General features: G+C 45.7%; 1 protein-coding gene across 5 annotated transcripts in view; it reads right to left on the reverse strand.

Annotated features, from left to right (window-relative positions):
* Rffl (ring finger and FYVE like domain containing E3 ubiquitin protein ligase) overlaps nucleotides 1–18,016 on the reverse strand; it is a 69,681-nt gene extending 51,665 nt beyond the window's left edge. The window contains exon 1 of one of the 5 annotated variants that reach the window (XM_076542986.1): nucleotides 17,786–18,016. The gene's annotated coding sequence lies outside the window, so the exon portion shown is untranslated. Of the gene's footprint in view, nucleotides 1–17,396; nucleotides 17,572–17,785 lie in introns of those variants that run through there. The other 4 variants (XM_076542988.1, XM_016008345.3, XM_076542987.1 and 1 more) reach the window with 4 other exon arrangements.
* Nucleotides 18,017–23,325: the final 5,309 nt, after the last annotated feature.

The raw sequence follows: 23,325 nt of genomic DNA on the forward strand, positions 1-23,325 counted from the left end.
TGACCTTAAGGTTTCTAAAACTACTTGACAAAGAAAACAATTTGAAATATTTTTATTTGTAGCCAAATTTTGAGGGCATATTCAGAGGCAGATTTTTAAGAAGTCACCAGAAACTTGCAGCCTGGGATGTACGCTCATAGGCAGCACTGTGCTAACAGCAGCGAGAGAGTGAGCATGTCTTGGTTCCAACTCACAGCACACAGTGAGTCACCAGATCTCCACCACAGTGCACAGAGGCAGAATCATAAGGAGGGCTAAAAACACACACCTCAAAACCTGTCTTTGTTGGCCAAGTCAATTTACCTAGTAATCTGATGAATTTAAAAAACAAATAGCCCGGGGCTAGGAATACAACAATGGCAGGAAGTTTGCCCAGTTTGTAGGAGTTCAAACAAACAGAAAAAATCCCACCAAAACAAAAGGCTGGAGGCCAGCCTAAGCAATACAACAAAACCATATTTGAAAACAATAAAGAAAAAGAAATCTGACCACATACTCACCATAAGGCCCATCAACTGCATTCCTGGGCATTTAACCCAGTGAAATTAAAACTTGTAACCAGGGCCTGTGAACCTGCCAACCTGAGTTTTATCCCTGGAACCCACAAGGTAGAAGGAGAGAACCAAGGCCAGCCAAGTTGTCCTCTGACCTCCATACCTGCACCATGCACAGCACATGCCTACGCACAAGAAAATGTAATAAAAGATAAAACTTGTGTCCATATACACACCTACAGCACGTGAATGTTCACAACAGCTTTATCTGTAACAGCCCCAAAGTGGTAGCAACCAACATGCTCTTCAACAGGTGAATGACCACCGCTGCTCAGCAAGGAAGAACAGACTATTACTACATGCAACTGAGATGAAGTGTGTTATGCTAAGGGAAAAATGCAGTTTCGAAAAGTCACATATTCTCAAAAATCCATTTCCATACCATTTCTAAAATGACAGAGATGATAGAGATTATTGGTTGCCAAGAATCAGTGGTGGAGACAGAAGGATGTGTGAGACTCTAAAGAAGGTACCACAAAGTGTGGTGTGTGTGTGTGTGTGTGTGTGTGTGTGTGTGTGTATACCATGTCAACTTCCTGGTTTGATGGTGGTTAAACAAATGTAACCATTGGGGAAAGCTGGATGAAGGATGCATGATATCTTAGTTAGGGTTATAATTGCTATGATGAAACACCATGACCAAAAACAAGTTGGGGAGGAAAGGGTTTATTTGGCTTACACTTCCATATCTGTTCATCACTGAAGGAAGTCAGGAGAGAAACTCAAACGGGGCAGGAGCTGATGCAGAGGCCATGGACCTGTGCTGCTTAAAGACTTGGTCATCACGGCTTGCCCAGCCTGCTTCCTTATAGGATCCAGGTGTGGTCAGCAGACAGGCTGCCTCATGCATGGGGTAGTTGCTGCAAACAGGTTTACTGACTCTGGTAAGTGAGCTCATGGCGTGTCTACAGTGTGAGACTGACATTCACACTGCGGGTAGTTGCCACCCAGCAGGGCCTTTCACATACGAGATGGAGGGTAGGAAAAGATAACGACGGTATTTCTATTTCCTGTGATGCCCTCTCCCTGAGCCATGTTACACTTTCCTACGTGACCAGTGCCTTTTAGCAAAATATCTCACTAATATCACTTCCAATGTGCAAGCCCATCAACATAGCTCATGTAGGATTCCATCTGTGAGGAAGGCAAGATGTGAGGAAACAAGAAGATGTGTTCAAAAATAGAGAAGAAAAATGATCTGAAAACCCATCGATGAAATCTTCCCTAAGCCAAAGCCTTAGATATTTAGCTTTTCAGGGTGGCTGATTTATACATTTAAAATTTTAGGATTAGGAATAAATGGTAAGACAATTCTTTAGTACTAACAAAAAGGAAACTAGGAAAATAAAGAACAAATACATCATTTTTAAGCAGCATTCCACAGAAGGAGGCCCATGTCTCAAAGGAAGTTTTAAGCCCACATTATATGAAATGGAATGTATCTGTGAAGGCCCGGTCCAATTATATGAAATGGAACCTATCTATAAAGGCCCAGTCTGAAAAGTATGTGCATTAGATGAGCTGCAAGGGTGGGCAGCAGTGGCAGCCTAGTGTTGAGGACTCAAGTGTTGTGAAATGTTGTTTCTTTTTCTTTTCTTTTTTTTCCCCCCCAAGACAGGATTTCTCTGTGTAGTTTTGCACCTTTCCTGGAACTCACTCTGTAGCCCAGGTTGGTCTCGAATTCAGAGATCCATCTGCCTCTGCCTGCCAAGTGCTGGGATTAAAGGCATGCGCCACCACCGCCTGGTGGAATATTATTTTAAAACATGCTGTGGAACATTTGTTTTAATGATGCAAAGATGTGTTGCATTTATTTAGCTCTATGACACTGTGTTACTTTCCTGTCTAAAACACCTGGTTGGGCCGGACGGCAATGGTGCACGCCTTTAATCCCAACACTCGGGAGGCAGAGGCAGGCGAATCTCTGTGAGTTCGAGGCCAGCCTAGTCTACAGAGCGAGATCTAGGACAGGCACCAAAGGTCTAGTAACAGCCAATAGCCAGGCAGGAGAAAGAAAAGGCAGCCTGGCAAACAGAGAAAGCAGAGAGAATAAATGGGAGGAGAAATGTGGGAAGAAAAGATCAATGAGCAAGAAAAAGAAGAAAGGGAGATCGAGGAGTGAGAAAATATAATAGCGAAAAAGAAAAAGGTAAAAGCCGAGAGGCAAAAGGTAGATGGGATAATTTTAAAAAAGCTCACTAGAATCAAGCCAAGCTAAGGCCGGGCATTTATAAGTAAGAAAAAGATTCATTATGATTTATTTGGGAGCTAGGTGGCAGTCCCCAAAGAGCAAAGAACAAAGAGCCAAAAGAGTAAACAACCAACTATAATCAACTACTACTCTCAGTTGGTTCAGTTTTAATGCTGGCGGCCTTGGGTCTGCTCTGGGTGCTTGCACATCTAAGGAACCCAGGTAAGAGCACTTGACATCTGCTGGATGGCCAGGAGGGCTAAAAGGGGTAATGCGGCACAAAATTCCTGGCACATGCTGTGTGTTTCATTTTGTTCTGTTCGGGTTTTGTGATACAGAAAGGAAACTATAGTGCCCAGCATGTGCTAGAGAAGTGCCCTACTGCAGAGCACGGAGTTGGCGCGTCTCATTCAAATAAAATACAGCACAAAGAGGCATATTCCACACAGCAAGAGAAACGCCAGTCTTTTGATCAGTCTTACACCAAGTTTTAGGCAAGAATAAGCCCTTCAGGCTGATCTCTGAGTTTGAGGCCAGCCTGGTCTACAGAGAAAGTTCCAGGACAGCCAGGGCTAGACAGAGAACCCTTATTTGGGGGGACAGGGGGAGGCTTTCTCCTAACACCTACTTTAGAAAGCATACAACTTCATTCAGAAAATGATCATCTTTCACAATGGAATGAGTAAAATAAACCCTGCTGAACACACCCACCTTCCCAAGCGCCTGGAGTCAACACATGATTCCAATAGGAAGGAGGCTGTTTGTAGAGACAGTTTTATTACATCTGTCACCAAAGGAAATGTGACATTCAAGACTTCACAGGGCAAGCAGAGACTTTTAAAGCCATCTGCACCCTTATTCATGGGCCCTGTCTACCTTTCCTGATGGAAGTTATACTAGCCAAGGCCCACTGTAAGATGGCTCACAACCCGACAGATGGCTATCCAACCAACTAGTCATCAACAGGAAACAAAGGCCTAAGGTCAAGAGCGGTCTCATAAAGCACTCACTCTTCCTTAGTTGGAGATGCTGTGAGAAAGCTGCCTGCCAGGAATTAACCTGGAGAGGAGCAATACCTTTCTCCTCTTTGTAACTTCATTTATTCAGGAAAAAAAACCAACAAAAAACAGAGACATTGGAATCAGAAACACAAACTCTCTCCAAAAGTGTTAAGCAATATTTATACAAAGGCCCCAGCGTGGCCCGAAGTCTAGACAGCTGTGTCAGAAGCCACAGACACCGCATTTTCAAACCAGCTCTGCTTCTGAACAACTGAAACCATCTCTGTGCAAAGTCCAGACACAGGAAGCCATGTTCCCTGTGAACATCCAAACAGCTTCATTATTGTTTAACTACCCAAATGCTCCAATAGTCTTTCGAGTTCAAAATTTCATACAACTAAACAATCAATCAAACCGGAATGAAAAGCATACACGAAGAGAGTTTTTTTACCCAGCCCAAAACAGACACCAATTTGGACATTACAGACATACAATGACTAATACTTCCCACACTTCTCACACAGGACAGCTGGAAAGCAGCACAGATGAAGTGCCTCAGACTACACACCGCAAAATTTCATTTTCTAGTCTCTGTCTTTCATTTGTTGGTGGTGAGTTACACATGACAGGCCGAGAAGTTAGAAATGAAAGTACTTGGTCAAAAGAGCTGACTAGCCTCCTGATACAGTTCTACCAATTTACTCTTAAATACATCAAAGGTAATGTCTCTCACACTGCATTTTATGGTTCTGACCTAGGAATTCCCCAGGTGATAGAACATCTCTCCTCAGAAAGGAAAAGGAGTCTCACTTGGTTGCTACAGTTACAGGTTGCACTAGAGAGAAAATGTCAGACCCACAGCATCAAATTCTTCAGATATCCTCAGAACCACCTACAACAATGCTATTCAAAGTGTGCACAAGACTCGAGAGAGAGAAAACCATGTCAACACTTGAGATATTTTCACAGCACTTTGACACTGCTGTGACATTCAAGCCCGTGGTTTTTCTATTCGTTTTTCCTCTTATAATTTACAAGAACATTGACAACAGATGAGGGTCTGGGGTAGGGGGAACCCTTTACAAAGCTGGCCCTTCACCAGAGTTTAGGACATGCTAGCTTTTCTCTCTCTCTTTTTTCCCTCAAACACCAATTTTTTTGTTGTTGTTCTTACTTTGTGTCTGGATGTTTTGCCTGCATGTATGTCTGTGCACCACATGCATGCCTGGTGCCCACAGAGGGCTTCAGGTGCTCTGGAACTGGAGTTACAGAGGGTTGTGAGCTGCCCTGTGAGTGCTGGGAACCAAACCGAGATGAGGTCCCTCTGGAGCAACAAGTGCTGCCAATCTCTGAGCCATGTCTCCAGCCCCATACGCTAACTTTCCCCACCACCGAGGACCAGCTGGTCATTGCTGTTATCAAGGAATCGAAGCGCCCTTGTTCTCCCAGCCTCACGGCTTGTGTCGTACAGCACAGATGGCGGGAAGGAAGCATGCTGCTGTCGTATCGGGAAATAGCCCCCATCAGGAGACAGCAGACCCAACTCCAGCCCCTTGTTTCTCTGTGCCCTCGCTCTCTCCTCTATAAAGAAATCAGACTTCTCAACCTTTTTCGTTTTTTGTTTTGAACATGTGAGGTTTTTTGTTTGTTTGTTTGTTTGTTTCCTCACAGATATACCTTCTCCAAGTGGGAACCAGAGATTAGCTGTATCAGACAGAATGCTACCAATTCACTTCCATGCACCTAGATGCCACAGGCCTGGGCTAGAAACAGGGAATCTGTTTAGGGTCTCAGTATGTAATCCTAGCTAACCTTGAACTCAGATCTGCCTGCCTGCACCTCCTGAGTATGCTGAGATCAAAGGTGTGCACCACCACATGGGGCTGGAATCTGCATTTAAAAAAGATTTGATGAAAACTAAAATTTGAGATACATAACCTCACTAAGCTCTAGGAATAAAAACACACAATGTTATCCAGATGGTGGTGGTGCATGTGTTTAATCCCAGCACTCAGGAGGAGAGGCAAGTGGATCTCTATGAGTTTGAAGCCAGCAGGGTCCACAAAGGGAGTTCCAGGATCGCCAGAGCTACACAGTGAAACCCTATCTCAAAAAAAAACAAAAAAACACAAAACCAAAAACAAAAAGGTGCAATGTCTGTGCTGTATCTGATAAAGATGTTATAGTCAGCATATTAAATAGTACACAAAGTATGTTTTACTACTTTGATATTTAAAGTATGTTGTAGTAGCAAATTCCATCCCAGCCTGCCCCCCTTTTCAAAAGTGATACTTGGTTGGGGAGGTTAAATACACAACTATAATCTCAGTTCTTGGGAATCTAAGGTAGGACAATGGAGAGTTAGAAGGCCAGACAATGGAGAGTTAGAAGGCCAGACAATGGAGAGTTAGAAGGCCAGCCCTAGTGAGACCCCGCCTCAAAAACAAACATTTAGCTACATGTCACAGCATCAAAACCTGACTTGACATGATATTCAGAACTCTTTAAATTTGTCCTACTTTCTCTCAGAACCAGAAGAGGGGTGGGTGGGTGTGCATGTGCGTGTGCGTGTGTGTACATATATTCATACTGCTGGGAACCAAATCGAGGGTTTCCCATGTGCTAGGCAAGTGCTCTGCCTCTGAACTAAACCCAAGTTCTAGAGGCTTTTTTTCTCCTTAAGAAATTTCATTTTATTTACTTATTCAATGTGAATGTTTTATCTACATGTATGTATGTGGACCACATGCATGCCTATGTTGTGAGCTACCATGTAGGCACCGAGAACAGCCAGTGCTCTTAACCACTGAGTCAGCTCTCCAGTCCCTGTACTTTTTTTTTTTTTAAGTATTTGTATTTCTAAAGATATTTTCACTTTTGATACTAGTTTTGGAAGTTTAAGGCAGGTGTGGCGGTGTGCACCTGTAACTAAAGCACATAGGAGGCGAACTTGGAGGAAAGCAAATAGAGGGAGCTACAAGTTCAAGGCCATCCTGGTCTACAGCAAAACCTGCCTCAGCAAGCAAAACAAAATGTGGAGTTGGGGGGGGGGAAGGGAGGGACGGAGGAAAAGGGGGAGAGAGAGAAGGAAGAGAAAGAAAAATTCCCTCAGGCACTGTCAAGGGCTGCTTAGGAGTCTGGTGAAAACCGTCTGAGGGCACTGACCATGCACTGCGGCACCTGCTGGGCTCAGTCACTATCCCACAGGCTGCTGCTGGTCTACACCGGTGTCGGCTCCGCAACACTGGGGAACACTGAGCTGGGCCTGTCACCAGTGTTCAGTGCAACCGTATGACCAAAGGTGACCAGAGGAAGTAGAGGGCCTTTTGTCAAGGACTCCAGAACTATTCTCCCTCCCCTCTTCCCACCCACTTAGCGAATGCCTACGCTCTGACGCAGACTCCAACAGCTCTCCCAAGTGGTCGGAATTAGAGGTGGGCAAAGTTTCTCTCTCTCTTTTTTATTTGGTTTTTCGAGACAGGATTTGTCTTAGGGTGGCTCACTTACAGTTCTGAGGTTAGTCCATTATCATCATGGCAAGGAGCATGGTGGTGTGCAGGCAGACATGGTGCTGGAGAAGGAGCTGAGAGTTCTTACATCCTGACTCACAGGCAACAGGAAGTGGTCTCAGAGTCACACTGAGCAAAGCTTGAGCAAAAGAGACCTCAAAGCCCACCCCCAGTGACAAACTTACTCCCACAAGGCCACACCTCTGAATAGTGCCACTCCCTTTGGGAGGCCATTTTCTTTCAAACCACCACCAGGTTTCTCTGTGTAGCCCTGGCTGTCCTAGAAACTGCTCTGTAGACCAGGTTGGCCTTGAATGCACAGAGATCCGCCTGCCTCTGGCTCCTGAGTGCTCCTGGGATCAAAAGTGTGAGCCACCACTGCCTGGCAGATTTTCTTTCCCACCCCCTTGCATATATATAATTTTAGCCTCTGAGCCCCTCTATTCCAACAGAAATCCACACTGTCCAAACAATAGCTACACAGCTGCAAAAACCAGAGAACCACACTAAACTGCTCCTCAGAACAGCTGGACTTCCACTGGCCCACCTGTTGGAGTGCTAGAAGACACTGCTCTTTCCCCAAGTTGGTGCATTCACCCAGCGTTTTCAAATACAGCTCATGGTCCAGTTCCATGGTTAAGGGAGGCTACAACCCAACCTAACTGACTCAAGACCTGGGGGAGCCTGGAAACCAACGGACGGAGGATGAGGCAATGGTTATTTCCAAAGCAGGTATCTTAGTCTTAGTCATGACTGAGTAAAAAGGGAAGAAAAATAGGGGGTGGAGGACACATTTTATGATACAGTGTGTTGACTCATACTGTCACTAGGTCAGTGTGTTCAAGAGAGATCATCCCAAACCTGGAAAGTTTCCAAAACAAATGAGGTAAAACAAGAAAGTGGGGTGGGGGAGGGGGAGGCTCTTTCTTTTCTTTCAAATCCATTAACATAACCCAGCAAATAAACAATGGTGGGCAGACTACTAATGAACTACCCTTGACCACTCAGGGGCCAGCAGAGCCTCCAGCTGGCCTGACTTCTGGACACCTGTAGGGATGGCTAGGCAGCAATTCCTTAAGGAGGATCTGGACAGTTACAATGCTCGAGCAAACCCTACTGGTGCAAACAGGGGTGAGTCCCCTCCTCTTGGAGGGAGCCACGTTCTGAGTGGGGGGATCAACTAGTCCCGAGGGCTCCACATCCCAGAGGCAGAGAAGCCGTGTCCTCCCTCGCTAGGGTAGCCGAGGGTGAATGTTCAACTAGGAGACAAGGAGGTTAGCAGCCAGCCTGACAAAGTCAAGTAACACCCATCCAGTGAAAGGCAAACTTCACAGCTACCAGGCAGGGCCGTCACCTGAACCCACAAGGTGGAGAGCAGCCTGGCAGCATCATAAAGCCTACTCTCCGCCCCAACCCCCTCCAAAACTTCCACTGTGCTCCTCTGGAAAGGCTGCTGAAACAGCAGGAAAGCTGTGCGGTCACCTTTACACAGGAGGGCAATGGAGAAATGACCAGACCAAGGTCACTTTTCAGTTGCAATAAATAAAGCAAATAAAGGTCGGCGCCTTAGCACAGATAAAAACCCGTGTAGGTCATAGCCAGCCACGATAGCAGCCTGGTGGGACTCTCCCTAGGAACCCCGTAGGAAATTAAGTGAGGATTAGAATAATTAAATGTAAAGCCTCCTTGAGAGCAAGCTCAGTTGCCGAACACTCAAAGCCATTTCTGTGAAACATACAGGAAAATTATGAAAGGATTTACCGGGCTTCACAGCCTTCCCACTTCCCCATCAACTTTACAAGTGCTATGATCTAAAAGGAACAGACCGACCCTTCGGGGAGAGAATTAAATACTACGGCTTATCAGAGAGAACCACTCCCGTCTTCAGGCCGAGAGACAGTCCTGTACTCATGTAACTGTGATATACTTATGAGTTTCCAAAAATTACACACATTTCCTCAAAAGAGATGTAGGAAAAAATATAATCACGGGGTAAAAGGCCAAACCTTGTCTCTGCTGAATGCTCAAATAGCCAATTATGTGTCTTAATACATTAATTCTATACAGAGAAGGAGACCATTACAGGCAAGTTGAATGAGACCTCTTAAAAAATGTACCCTGGGGCCTAAGTCCATTCAGCTGACAGTAAAATCACCCTCAAAAAAGCAGTTTTATGCAACATCTAGTATTTTAATTTTCCAGCTGCCAACAGGAATGTATAAAGGGGCAGAAATTAAACTAATTATGTCAGCGCTCAGTGAACAAAACTTTAATTGTATTACACACTAGACAACTACTGAACAATACAAAGGCCCTTAAGGGTAGGGACTTCTACAGAATATAAATGATTCCCAGTCAATATGACAGAAATTAGTCTGTTTAGGCAGTGAACAGATTCATAGGTCACATGCAAAAATTCGGCCGATACGATAATCCAATATAAAAAATAAAGACATCGTGTAAGGGGGGGACACAGTCTCCAATGGTTGCAAATCACCCATGATTTCCATATGCTGTATCATTAGCAGGCCCTCGGAGCCCGCTTTGTACTAATCAGCTTCTTTAACACCCTACCCACAAAAGAGCCTATTCATTTCGCTGGGAGACAGGTGTTAGCAAACCAGCAGCCGCCTTCTGCCTCTAGTTCCAGGAGCCCAGCCTGTAATCATCACGGCAGGATCAGAAAGTTGAAAGAAAGGGCGGCCTGGAAGAAGGAAGAGCAGGGAAAAAGAAAGGACAAAGACCCAGAGAAAGGGAAACATGGGAACAAGCGAATGCCAGGCACTACTGAACAGGGCCACCCTCAAAGCCTGCTAGCCTAATTTGAGTTTCTGGGCTACTGTCCAAATATACCAAGCAGAATTTGGATAATGTTATTAATTTATTACTGCAGGTAGTAATTCTGGGCACATGCCAACACTCCACTATTTCAAAAAAAAAATTTTTTTTTTAAAGCATTGCTCATTGTCCTGTGGTTTCATTTTTCTCACCCATACTCTCTGGTTCTTTTCTTTTTTGTTTTTTCAAGACAGAGTTTCATTGCATAGCCTTGGCTGTCCTGGAACTAGCTCTGCAGGCCAGGCTGTCCTCGAATTCACAGAGATCAGCCTGCCTCTGCCTCCTGAGGGCTGGGATTAAAGGCATGTGCCACCATCACCACCCGGCTAGTCTCTAGTTCTTTAGTCCTTGCTCCTCTGTATACTTTCTAAAGAGCTAAGTGGGTTTCATTCCTACAAAGATGTAAGAGGCAGGCTGGATTTTAACAGATACCTTAGCTAGCTAGGCATGGTATGCTTTTATAATCCCAGCTACTGGAGAGGCTGAGGCAAGAGAATGACAAGTTCAAAACCAGCATGGACAACTATCTAAACTGATGATGATAACTATCTTAGTTAGGGTTACTATTGGTGTGAGGAAAGCCATAACCAGAAGCAACTTGGGGAGGAAAGGATTTATTTCACTCACAGCTCCATTTAACAGTTCATCATCAAAAGCAGTGAGGATAGGAACTCAAGCAGGGCAGGAACCTGGAGGCAGGAACTAAAGCAAAGGCCATGGAGGGGTGCTGCTTACTGGCTTGCTTCTCATGGCTTCCTCAGCCAGCTTTCTTATAGAACCCAAGACTACCAGCCCAGGAGGACCCACCACCCACAAAGGGCTGGGCTCTCCACCATGAATCACTAATAAAGAAAATGCCCTACAGGCTTGCCTACAGCCTGATCTTAGGGAAACATTTTCTCAATTGAGGCTCCTTCCTCCCAGATGACTTTAGCTTGGGTCAAGTTGACATAAAACTAGCCAGTACAATGACTAATGATGATGGCAGCTCAGCAATTAAGTGCACTTGTTGCTCTTACAGAGGACCCAAGTTTGGTTCCTAGCACCCACAAGGTGGCTTACAACCATCTGTAACTCCAGCTCCAGATCTCACACCTTCTTCTGACCTCCATGGGCACCAGACATGCACACGGTGCACAGACATACATGCAGACAAAATACTCATCACATAAAGTAAATAAATCTAAAATGTATACATAAGTAAATAAGTAAAAAGAAGGTTAGAGATGAAGCTCAGTGGAACAGCACTTGCCTACCATGTTTGAGGCCTTAGGTTGAAGCTCCAGGTACTCCAGGTACCCCTTAGGGGGCAGAGGCACAAGAACTGAATTCTAGGTCAGCCTGCTGTCTGTCTGTCTGTCTGTCTGTCTGTCTGTCTGTCTCTCTCTCTCTCTCTCTCTCTCTCTCTCTCTCTCACACACACACACACACACACACACACACACACACACACACACGTTACTGTAAAGCCAATCACGGTATAATCCCAGCATTTATGAGGAAAACCAAAGCAAGAAGGATCAACAGAGACCAGGCCAAGTATGGTGGTGCACTAAGAAGACAGTGACAGGTGGAACGCGTGAGAGCAGCCTGGTCTACACAGCATATTCTAGGCTAGGCCAGGGCTACATACAGTGACTTCCTCAAAGAAAACAACAGAAGCCATCCAGGTCCATGTAGCAAAACCTTATGCCCTACACTTTGAAAACACCTTTTCAAACCCAAAGGCTCTCCAACTGCTTCTGGCACACAGCTTAGTGTGGGAACCACTGGTACAGGGCACAGATATGGACCTAGGTACTGATGACATAAACCTATACACATGTGTACAAGAAGATAGTTTTATCAGCTGTACATCAAGTCTGATGGAACTTTGAAACTGAGGTTCACTTCTCTGTTTTCTTAACATTTTAAACACAGAAATGGAATACAATGAATTCTCAAGGAATGGCTGCCTTCTGGGACCTTCTTACAATCAACAAGCTGTAAGGCTGAAAGCGACACTAAACATGACGTCCCTTTGATGGCTCAGGAGACTTCAGGATCTCCCAAAGCCACTGGGCCTGCATATGGCCTTATAATAAAAAACCCAGAGCCAGATACTGGGGTAAATGCTGAAAGATCAGAGACAAAGGAACAAGCCACTAGAGAAATTTCTCACCGCTACTGAATCCTCAGGCCCAATGGAAGGTGAGATCCTATCTCCACGAATCCTCTGACTGAAAACCTCTGAGTCCTCAGCCAAAAGGCACTAGTTCCTGTCTCCTCACGTCTTATATACCTTTCTCCGCCCAGCCATATCACTTCCTTCCTAGTGCTAGGATTGATGGTGTACATGATTCCAAATACTGTTAGTAAGTAAAGGCATGAGATCTCAAGTGCTTGGACTAAAGGTGTGTGACTCCCAAATACTGGGATCAAAGGTGTGTGCCACCACTGCCTGGCTCTGTTTCTCTCTTAGAATGAATCAATCTCATGTAGTCTAGATGGATCTCTGCCTCATGCTGGAGTGCTAGGATAAAAGGTGTGTGCCACCACTGCCTGGCCTCTATGTTCAATCTAGTGGCTAGCTCTGTCCTCTGATCCTCAGGCAAGCTTTATTTGATAGACAATATATCACAACTGGGTCACATTCACTGCTATGAACTAGTCACTGTACTGGCAAAACCAAAAACAAAAAAGATCTATTTTAAGAAGGCAGACTAGGGGCCGGGCAGTGGTGTCATCACGCCTTTAATCCCAGCACTTGGGAGGCAGAGTCAGGCGGATCTCTGTGAGTTCGAGACCAGCCTGGTCTACAAAGTGAGTTCCAGGAAAGGCGCAAAACTACACAGAGAAACCCTGTCTCGAAAACAAACAAACAATTTCACAAGGGGTTAGGGATTTAGCTCAGTGGTAGAGCACAAGGCCCTGGGTTCTGTCCTCAAATCCAGAAAGTTAAAAAAAAAAAAAAAAAAAAAAAAAAAGAAGGCAGGCTAGGGGCTGAAGAGATGGCTCAGAGGTTAAGAGCACTGGCTGCTCTTCCAGAGGTCCTGAGTTCAATTCCCAGCAATCACATGGTGGCTCACAACCATCTGTAACAAGATCTGGTGCCCTCTTCTGGCCTGCAGTCATACATGCTGTATATATAATAAATAAATAAATCTTAAAAAAAAAAAAAAAGGCGGACTAATCCAATGAGATAAAACTAAAGAAACATTTAAATGAGCTGCCTCAATATACAAAGAGGAAAAAATATAAAGAGCATATTTCCTCTTTTAATCTTCATATGCATACTTTCCATCTTTTAATCCATAGAACAATCCCATCAGATACTTTCACTTTTTAGATTAAGAAAATAAAGCTCAGGGCTGGAGAGACTGCTCAGCAGGTAAGAGCACTGGCTCCTCTTCCAGAGGACCCAGGTTCAATTCCCAGCACCCACATGACAGCTCACAACTGTCTTTAATTCAAGTTCCAGTAGATCTGACTTCCTCACAAAGACATGCAGGTCAAACACCAACGCACATAAAATTTAAAAAATTTTTTAAAAGAAAGAAAATAAAGCTCACAGAGGTTCAGTAATTTCCCTAAACTCATGCAGCCATGAAATGAACAGCCGAGTTTCAAAACTAGGTTATTCCATTTCTTAAAACCAAGTTTGATTCCTTAGTATATCTAGTGCCTAATGCTGTTTTAACTAAGCTCCTTCCAGGCTTGAGCAACTTTTCTTCTTCCCAGGAACTCAGCACAGAACTGGGACTAAAACTTCCTGACGATTTACTAAACATCCATTATTAATTTCAGTAAGAGCTTCAGCCATGAGAAACAAAATAACCAGTATGTTGGTTTTATTTTAAAATCTTACACAAAAGCCCCAGGCATCTCTGCCATCCCACACTGATCATAACTACATTCCACTACCCATTCAAACCTCCAGTTGTTTCCACATTATCATTCATTTGTCCACTCAGGGGATAAAGAGAGCTACTTTCACCAAAAACCCTCCCTCATGACTCCCAGTAGATAATGCAGTAGAGGGGCCTTGCTGTAAAGCAATGAATATAAAAGTCATAAAAGCTTTTTGTTTATCTGTCACAACTAGGAAATGGGCTATTCTAGCAAACCAAACATCCCGGAAAATATCACGATGTTATCAGAGAGACTGCCAATTTACAAAGAATTCAGTGCATCCCATTTCAATTTTTAAAATGTTAAACCAGGAGCAGGGTGCAGGGGAGTGGCACACACCTTTAATCCCAGCACTCTTGGGAAGCAGAGGCAGGCGGATCTCTGCATTTGAGGCCAGCCTGGTCTACACAGCCAGTTCCAGGACAACTGGACAACACAGAGAAACTATGTCTTGGGGAAAAAAAGTTAAGAAAGCAGAAGTGAATTCCTTTTTTCAAAGTTCCATAGGCCTTGATGTATGTTATGCTTTTATTGTACATACTTATATACTTATAAATACTATATTCATACCAATAAAATACAACAGTGGTGCCCGAACTAGGCTGCACCTCAGAAGCAGTTGGAAAGCCTTTTGGAAATCAGATGGTTTCAAAATGTAGGTCATCATCCAATGAATCAAAACCTCCAAAAGGTGCGGCCCTGAGATCAACCTCTTTCAAGAATGCCTGGGTAACGAACTTAACCTCTCAAGGAGTGGCTGACTTCTGGAAACTCCTCACAATAAAACAAGGTTGAAAGCTACACTGAAAATAATATGACCTTCCTTTGATGGCTCAGGAGACTTCAGAGTTTCCCAGTACCACTGAGTCAACACTCACCAATACTGACTAGTCATTGTACTGGCAAAACCAGAAAGTAAGGAAAAGTTGAACACAGATTTCCTAATGGCAGAAAGCTGGAAAAACCAGCTTTTGTTTTACTGTCAGACTCAAAGAGCTGGGTTTCTCCCAGAAGAAATGCATATTTTTATGCTTGCTTTGTAAAAGGGAAATGTTTTTAAAACATGTAGGACTCTTAACCAACTGCTTAGCTCCACTTCAGATGTAAACAGGCTCCAAAAATATGGAATATTCAGCCATATATGCTGAATAAAAGCAAAGAAGGAACTTCGTGACCATCTTATGGAAGAGAAAAGATAATGGGTTTAGACTAAGATCAGCTTAACAGAATTAGTTGTGACCAACTGTCCAGAGTCCAGCAACTGTTAAGTCCTAGGGACAGGGCGGGCTAAGGACAATAAACACAAGAGGTCAATTCCTACCTATCTGAGATGACCTTTATGTGAGCCTGAGAGCCCAATTGGTTTTAGGATTTTAAAATTCCACAGCTAATATAAAGTCACAAAACAAGAAAGGAACTGGAACATTTCCCTGTTAAAGAATGGGAGTCCGTGCCTGCATATGAAAAGATCGCCCTTACAATTGCCCAAATCATTCTTAAATAGACGGCAGGTAATTATCAGTAGCCAAACAAAGATAACCAAGAAGTTATGGCTGTAGTTCCTTGATACAGTGTGTGTTTACTATGTGCAAAGCCACCTCAGTTCCACCCCTTACCAGACCACCATCCCCCCCACGGTGCTAATAACCAGCAACCATCACCTCCAAAAACAAAACAAAACAAAGCAGCCCCTCCCTTGAGACTTCACTAGCAGCCATCTGAAGCATCTCTCCTCAGCAAACTCTGAATGAGACTCCAACTCTAGATTGTGGAGTTGAGACTCCAGAGCAGTTAATCTTTCTCTTTCCTCTCCAAACATAAACGCGTTAGCAGCACAAGCTGGGTGTCAAAGTCCCTCATCTGCCATTAAAATAACAGCCATATTAAAGATTCTACGATAGGAATAAAATCCATGTACTTAGCTCCCTCCCCAACATTCCTTACGTTTATGCAGATGCTGTCAGAAAGTAGCAGGTAACACCCAGAGCCAGATGTGGCTGCACTGAACTTCACAAGGCTCCTGTACTTGGAAAAGAAGCCATCTTTTTGTTAATGTTGCTATTTGTTAAACTAGTTCATGAAAATCTCTTTAAGAGGCATTTCTATTAGATGGTACTAAACACTTAGGCCAACTGGCTGGGTGAATAGTGAGCCTGAAAAAGCGTTAAGCTTTCTGAGAAGTTTCTCTTTTTTGTTACGATTTTAGCAGGTGGTTAAACTGGACTTCCCAATTAAACAAACATTAAAGTGAGTGCGTGTCCCCTATTACATGGGCATCTTAGAACACCATCAAGTTATTAGTTAGACCTGCCACATCAATCTACTACTGTCCTCCACACTACCCAACCGTTCTCAAAGGCAAGACTACCTCTAAATTGCCAGGCGATGGTGGTACACACCTTTGATCCTAGCACTCAGGAGGCAGAGGCCAGCCTGGTCTACAGGTGAGTTCCAAGGCAGCCAAGGATACACAGAGAAACTGCCTTGAACCTCCCCCCCTCTCCAAAAAAGGGGGAAAAAACAACCAAAAACCTGTAAATAAATACACCACAACTTTTGAACTGTACTCTGGAATCCAGAATTAGCAAACATGAGGGGAAAAAAAAGTTTCAGAAACACTTGCCTGCCACTATCTATTTCTTTGAATGTGAAAGAATGTGGGGGAGGGGAGAGGGAAGAATAAATAAGTTGCCAGAGAAGAAATATCATGGCCAACTTCAGTCCTAGAACTCTACAAACTCGGCCCAAGACCAAGTCCCCTCCCATTCCTAGAAAAATGCCACAAACTCAAACAGCCTTGCCACATTTCAGAACATTAGACTGTCGTGGCGAGACACAAGGCTCTCAAAAGAGGGGACAGGGAAGTCTCTTGGTTCTCCAAGCCACCAGCCAAAACATGCAGAAGGAGCTTACTGCTTTCTTAGAAGGCCACATGCACCCCGGAGTGTTTGTTCATGGCCTTTAACCAGGATACAAGTGAGAGTTGTGGGTAAAGTCCCATTTCCGAGCTAAAAATAATCTTCCCCCGTGGTGGACAGAGAGGAACGTGGTACTCTTCCTTGGTTACACAACCAGGACCCACACACATACACCCCCAAAATGACAGCCTAACACAAAAAGGAGAAATTAAGCTGCGGTTCTGTCGTGTCTGCCAGCCGCCAATCAAGCTCTGAGCAGACAGATGCCAGGAAAAGCTGCGGGCTCCCCTGGTCTAACCAGACTTCCCCCGTGCCCGGTCAAATGTCTCCTGGGCAGCCGGCTGGAGAGGGGCCCCACTTCCCTCTGAGTGGCGGTCAGGGCCACACAGGGGCGACCTCACACACCTCGGGAACAGAGGTCGACCCTCCAGAGGCAGACAGCCGACCCTGGCAGGGAGGAGGGGAGAGCAGCAATCCCAAACTTCCCATCTAACCTCCAAACTCCGAATCTCCAGGGTCCTCCCGGAGGAAGGGAGCCAGTGCCGCCGAAGCTCTGCCTCAGTTTTCTCTGTCCGACAGAAATGCATCCTCCACCACCACCCTACCACCCCAGGCAGGAGCCGGCAGGACCTGCCGGGCTCTTACGACACTTGTACACAAGTTGAGGACACACGTCCCGGGTTACGGCGCACACAGGCGAAATGCTTTGCGGCACTTTCAATGGGACAGGTGTAGGGTGACCTGGCGGCGGGAGAGTTCCTGAGACGTAGGGACTGCCCGGACTCCCGGAGCGCAGCGGGAGCCCCCACACCCCCGGGAGCACCGCCTGGGAGCAAGCACCGTGTCCTCCGGCCCGACCCGCCGCGGGCACCGCCTTCCTCACCTGCCGCGGACGCTCCCCGGCCGCACCTGGGAGGGCAGAGGCCGGATCTGGACCGCGGCCACTCAGGCAGCGGAGCTGCGGGGACGGCCAACACCTCCACCGCCGCCGCCGCCGCCGCCGCCGCCGCCGCGCCTCCCGGGCTGAGGGGCGCCCGGGTGCGCGCACCACATCCTCACACGCGCGGCCCCAGGAAGTCCACCCCCACCGACCCGGCCGGCTCTCCCGCGGCTCGGCGTGGGCCCCGCCCGTCCTGCGTGCGGCCCCGCCCGCCCCACGTGCGGCCCCGCCCCCCCGCGGGAGCGCGCCCCGCCCCGCCCCCGCGCCCCGCGCCCGCGCCACCATAGAGAGGAGTCTGGGCGCGCGGCGGTCTAAGAGCGCAGCTTCCGCGAGCGCCCTCTGGCGGAATCCCGGCGGGCTCGGGCTGCAGGGCCCCCCCGGGCGGAAGCCCAGCTAGGTGTGGGGTCCAGAGTTCGAGTCTTGGCTGAGTCAATCTCCCCCACCCACCCCACCCCATCCCCGTGCGGTGGGGTGACCTTGAGCGACTCTCTTAACATCCTCAAGTTGCTTTTACGTTGAACCCTTGATTTCATGTTTCACTGTACCCGGCAGACGACAGTTTTCCAGTTCATGGTGGAAGAAACCCAGACTCACCCAGTGTATTAACTCACTTGGAGATGTTAAAAGGCAAGTCTGTGAAGCATCTTAACCTTCGCGTTCCTACTAGGATTAGCTGCTTTCACGTTAGGAAGGCGGGGACTCAGGCGGTGGTGGCGCACGCCTTTAATCCCAGCACTTGGGAAGCAGAGGCAGGCTAATCTCTGTGAGTTCGAGGCCAGCCTGGTCTCCAAAGCAAGTTCCAGGAAAGGCGCAAAGCTACAAAGAGAAACCCTGTCTCGAAAGGCGGGGACAGAGCCGAGAAAGGCTGCAGTACAATGAAAATGACTGGTAGGGGCCACCCATCCATCATTCATCAGCTGTGCACCTTTTGGTAGGTATTTAACCTTCCTGAACTCTTCCCCATCCCCAAAAAGCAGGCCGGGCCTGCAGATTAAATGAGCTGCTGCACAAAGGCCTTAGTAAAGCATAAAACACCAGGGTAGCATAGGGGATCATTAGCCAGTGATCTAAGGAGATGCCTAGTCATGGAAGTCATATAAATGCTAATTCTTCTGCCTGGTGTCTAGTGACATCATTTTCTCAGGCTTCAGGTTCCTATCACAGACCTCTCAGATTTCCTGAGCAATTTGTATTTTTACTTCTTTAATATTTTGGTGCTTGGGAGTTTTGTATCTACTAGGCAGGTGCTCTACCACAATAGTGCTCTACCCCTTGTATTATTTTAAAGTAAGGACTATCAGAAGGGAACAGAAGCTAAAATATTATTTTTCCATATCAGGCTGTCACTTTACAAGTGTCATTACTGTTTCCAGTTCTCAAAACAGCCCAGCAAGCTCTGTACTGTTATTTGCTTGTTATCAAGAAGGATCTACATTTTAAGTAATTTTCCCACTTCCACACAGAGAAAAGCAGAGCCAGGAAGTGAAACCATTTCTCTCTCCAACCTGAATCCACGGGGAGCTCTGCCTTCTAGGGGCCCCCTGCACCTGAACTGAAAGTCATGCCTTTCTCTTGCCTGCTTATTTCTGGGCTTTTTCTTCCACAAAGGCGTTTATCGTCTCCTCCTTCCTTCTCTGGTTCCTGGTCCCTTGATGTGCCAACATGGTTCACCCTCTTGTGTTTCTGAAATGGGTCTGTGAGCCTTGCTGGAGGCTCACATACTCTCCACCACATTCCCCTCCTCTGGATATGAATTATAGCCACAGACATATAATAACATATAATAAATCCAGAGCAGAGGTGAGATGAGGCCCATACCTGGGATTCTTTTTGTTAACTTAACTCACAAGCAGAGTGCCTGGTTCTGAAAAGGAGTGCACTTACTCCTTTAATTGGACTCAATAATTAAGGCCTGGATTCATGGCATCCCACGGAAATCCTTTTCTCAGGGCCCTCTGGTCCATATTATGGCTAAAGCATCGGAGTGCTGCTAACTAATGGGCGGATCACTGGAGCGAGGCCTCCGAGCTGCATTTACCCACACCCCTCCTTTTTCCACCTTCGGCGTTATCACCATCACTATTTTTCATCTTTATCGTGCCCTTCGCAGAGGCATTCAATAATGTACCCATTGTGTGAGTAATCTGAAATCCTTTTCGGCGAGCAGTAGTATTTAGTAGTAATAAAACACTAATTTGTCTACCAAGTGACATATTTATAGGAGCTGTTTACTTTGACATATTTTTATTATTTCTACTCATTTGCTAAGTACTTTCCAATACATATTTATGAAGCACATGCCTTTCCCCAAACAGTACTGAAAAAATAAATCACATTATTTCTTTTATTAGTAGCAGCAAGGCTTCTAAGTCCTAGTGCCCTGATTTCTGTTCCTTCTTGCAGGAGCCAGAAGAACTAATGGTGATTGAGCACCTACTGTGTGCCAGGCTCTCTGTGAAAGGCACTTTCCATAAATCACCTGTTAACTCCCCTGAGATATGCATTTTACCAATAAGGAAAATGTAACTCTGTACAACATAGATTTCTACCAGGAAAACAAACACATTATGTTCTCTGCCAGAAAGAGCACAGTAGGGTATTGAACCTAGATCTTTCTTTGATTCCAAAGTCCTAAACCACCATCCCACTTCACCAGTCACAGACCACTCCAACACTCAGGATATAATACTCCATAAAATCAGGCAGGTGGCACATGCCTTCAGTTCCAGTACTGGGGAGGCAAAGGCAGGTGGATTTGGACAGCCAGGGCTCCACAGGGAAACCCTGTCTTAAAAAAATAAAATTAGCCGGGCGTTGGTGGCGCACGCCTTTAATCCCAGCACTCGGGAGGCAGAGCCAGGCGGATCTCTGTGAGTTCGAGGCCAGCCTGGGCTACCAAGTGAGCTCCAGGAAAGGCGCAAAGCTACACAGAGAAACCCTGTCTCGAAAAACCAAAAAAAAAAAAAAAAAAAAAAAAAAAAAAAAAAAAAAAATAAAATTAAAAATAAAAATAAAAAATATATATTTAAAAAAAAAAACCCTGTAAAATCTAAGGTATTCATGATAAAGCTATTCCCTAAGAAGTCAGCTGTGTCCCCCAGAGTGAGTACAAGAACTGTACCCATTCCAAGTCTGGTGCGGTGGTTTGAAAGAAAATGGCCTCTAACGGGAGTGGTACCAATGGGAGGTGTGGCCTCGTTGGAGGAAGTGTATCATCGTGGGGTGAGCTTTGAAGTCTCCTATGCTCAAGCTACACCCCGTGCGAGAGCCCACTTCCTGCTGCCTGTGAGTCAAGATGTAGAACTCTCAGCTTCTTCTCTAGCACCATGTCTGCCTGCATGGTGCCTTGCTTCTTACCACGACGATAATGAACGAAACCTCTGAACTGTCAGCGAGCCACCCCAATTAAATGTTTTCCTTTATAGGAGGAGAGAGATGGCTCAGTGGTTAAGAGGTTCAATTCCCAGGCCCTCCAATGTTCGATCATGCCAGGGTTTAAAAAAAAAAAAAGAGTTGCTATGGTCATGGTGTCCCTTCATAGCAACAGAAACCCTAACTAAGACAGAAGTTGGTACCAGGGACTGGGGGATTGTTGTGATAGGCTGGACCATGTTTTTGTTTGGAGTAATAGGGACTTTGGGAGTTTGGGTTAGGAAAGCAGTGGAATGCTTTAAGCGCTGCTTAATGGGCCGTACTAGTAGGAGCATGGAAGACAGAGGTGCTGAGAGTTATTTCAACTGTGGAGTCCTGGCTAAGAGGTTTCAAAGGAGAAGATTTAATTTAACATGTTGCCCAGACATCGATCTTTTGATATTTTGGTGAAGAATGTAGCTGCCTTTTGCCTTTGTCCTTGCCCTTGCCTGAAGCTAAAGTTGGTAGAGAAAAATCTCAAAACAGCCTCAGATTCAGTTGTGTGGTTCTTAGTGGTAACTCTAATGTAAAGATTTATAATGAAAAGGAGCATGCTGAGCAGGATAAATTACAAAATATGAAATTTGAGGAGAAAAAGGGCACCAGTAAGTAGAATAGAGCTAAATCCTGTGTTCAGGGAGATAAACAGATTAAGAAATGGAATAGCCAGGTGGCGGCGGTGGCAGTGGTGCACATCTTTAATCCCAGCACTTGGGAGGCAGAAGCAGGTGGATCTCTGTGAATTCAAGGCCAGCCTGGTCTACAGAGTGAGATCCAGGAAAGGCACAAAGCTACACAGAGAAACCCTGTCTTGAAAAACCAAAAAAAAAGAAAGAAAGAAATGGAATAAAGGGAGTGGTGACCTCAGGGCAAGATCCCACCCTGCTTAGTTTCCTATTTGTGAAAAGGAATTAAAGCTTAGAGCCAGGTATGGTGGCACATGCCTTTAATCCCAGCACTCCAGAGGCAGAGTGCTGTGAGATGTTCTGTATGTCCTGTGGGAGTCTGTTCTCGGGTTCCTTGTGGCTTTACCCAGCAGGTCCGCATAGAGGATGATTAGGACCACAGGCCTGAGTACAGGTGTCTGAGATGATCTGCACTTGGCTGTGCTGTGGAATGGTCTGTATGTCAAGTTGCTCTGATTGGTCAATAAATAAAACACTGATTGGCCCGTCGCTAGGCAGGAAGTATAGGCGGGACTAACAGAGAGGAGAAATAAAAGAACAGGAAGGCAGGAGTCACTGCCTGGAGCCGCCGCCAGGACAAGGAAGATGTAAAATACCAGTAAGCCATGAGCCACATGGCAGGTATAGATTTATGGAAATGGATTAATTTAAGATATAAGAACAGTTAGCAAGAAGCCTGCCACGGCCATACAGTTTGTAAGCAATATATAAGCCTCTATGTTTACTTGGTTGGGTCTGAGTGGCTGTGGGATTGGCGGGTGATAAAGATTTGTCCTGACTGTGGGCCAGGCAGGAAAACTCTAGCTACAGCAGAGGCTGGTGGATCTCTGAGTTTGAGGCCAGCTTGGTCTACAGAGCAAGTTCCAGATCAGCCAGCCTTAGGCAGTAAAGGAAACCATTAAAAATAGAAAGTTGGTGAAGATGTAATTTGAATGAGGGGGCCATGCCCAGCCCCAGTAAGCAGCAGAACTTGGCAGCTTTGGCCACGTGGTGATGGAGTTAAGGATAGAAGAAAGGGGCTATGGAATTTGTGATGAACCTAAAAAAGCCAAGTTCGTCCTCTAGTGTCAGATAGCAAGAAAAGAGCTGAGACCAGTTAGTTGAGATGTCGAAAATCCTACTCCTTTACAGAAAGAGAGAAGAGAAGTGTTAATGGTGAGTGTGTTTATCTGTGTGTGCAAAGCTGTTGTGCTGGCTATCAAAACCAGGACCTGAGACATGCCAGACAGAGCTCTACTACTGAACTACACCTGGCTGATAATATACCTTGCTCTCATTAAAAACAAGGGTGTAGATGGATTTTTTCCTTAGGGCCACCAGCGCACACACACCCCCCCCCAAATGACATGGAGACTTACTCTTAATTAAGAAAGCTGAGCCTTAGCT

This window comes from Peromyscus maniculatus, chromosome 8 (genome assembly GCF_049852395.1).
Source record: "Peromyscus maniculatus bairdii isolate BWxNUB_F1_BW_parent chromosome 8, HU_Pman_BW_mat_3.1, whole genome shotgun sequence".
NCBI lineage: Eukaryota > Metazoa > Chordata > Mammalia > Rodentia > Cricetidae > Peromyscus > Peromyscus maniculatus.